Source organism: Mastomys coucha, unplaced genomic scaffold, assembly GCF_008632895.1.
Source record: "Mastomys coucha isolate ucsf_1 unplaced genomic scaffold, UCSF_Mcou_1 pScaffold6, whole genome shotgun sequence".
Classification (NCBI taxonomy): domain Eukaryota; kingdom Metazoa; phylum Chordata; class Mammalia; order Rodentia; family Muridae; genus Mastomys; species Mastomys coucha.
In genome coordinates, this window is record NW_022196912.1 from 117,323,991 (window position 1) to 117,325,473 (window position 1,483).

The window sequence follows — 1,483 nt, forward strand, 5'->3', positions numbered from 1 at the left end:
TGTAAGCATGGAGCCAGGACATGCCCCATCTTGTCCCAGTAGGCTTTCCCAGAGGTAGTGTGGCAAAGGTGGTGATGAAATGAGGGAACTTGTCGAAAGTAGGAACTAGAAGAAGGAGGGAGTGTAGTGGTGTAGTGGTGTATTTATCAAGGGGCTCTAGGAAGGAGAAAATGACTAGGAATGTACTAGAGTTTTCTGTGTGTTGGGGCCTGAGAGTCACCTCATATACCACATGAACACTGATCTCATTCAGAAAAGGCTAGGGTGTAGAGCATTCACCTGAGGACTGATTGATCATGGCCTCAGGCCAGACTCAGGAGCTGAATGCTATCTGGATCTATAATCCTACAGAGCTCCCATGCCTGAAATCCACAAATATCTGTGCCAAGTTATTTTACCAATCAGGATTTAGGGTTAGACTTCCCTAGGAATATGTCTCTGTTGTACATTGATCCCTTTCCATTGGGTATGGGTAGTCAAGTGTGGTAGGGGACTTGTCTTGCCTAACATTCATGTCTTAGTCTGCCCACCAGGATGCCAGTTACCCATGCTCATGACTCTTTCTGCCAGTAGGATGTCAATTCTCAAGGAGGTCTTGGGAACTTAAATCTTTATTTAACCTGGACTCAAGGTGGAATTCTTATTTCAAATGGCTTCTTATATTGGTGCAGATGTTCCTTTTATGTTGGGGTCTATACCCAGGGCAACTCACATTCACAATGACCATAAAAGCACATAGCCATGTGCAGGAAGTGTGCTGTACATTGGTTCGGGCTGAATCTTATTCAAGCTATGTATAAAAAGTAGTTCTAATGGATTTCTATTGTGATTGGTTTCTAAGACAATGAAACACAGAACATTACAGAATATGCCATTCTGCAGTCTGCTGCTAAGTGTCCTGGCAGAGGACCAGAGGGAGGGCAGGTCAGAGCTGACTCTGTTTCTTTCCCTCCCTTCTGGCGTTTACAGGGGAGGTGGAGGAGGGAGAGGAGAATTATAGGATGGTTTGTTTACCTGGGCTTACCCCTCCCCTTAGGTCTAGCCATTTCCTGCAGAAGGGGATGTTATCTAGATGGACTATTACCTAGTGTTTGGGTATGGAAAAGTAATAGTGCTAAACAGAGATCCTAGAGACTTTGGGAAACAGCAGGGGTACTGTGGAGACCTGATTCTTCCAGATATTTGTGGTGTTCCTAGCAACTCTAATACTCTGACCCCATAGTTTTATTTCATGATACATTGGTCATCGTTTGTTTCTTCCAGGAGCTGCTGGACTCTCCATGCCATCTTCAGTCCTCATGGGCGCTGCAGGGTCTGCCGTTCTGTCCAGTGTTATGGGCATCTCTGAGAGTTTCTACCCTTATGGTGACAAAGGTGGCAGACACGGCAGCAGAGATAGCAGACATGGGGACAGAGGAAGCAGACATGGGGAAAGAGGAGGCACCACCCAACTTGTCTAACACAGTGAAGATATAATAACCCC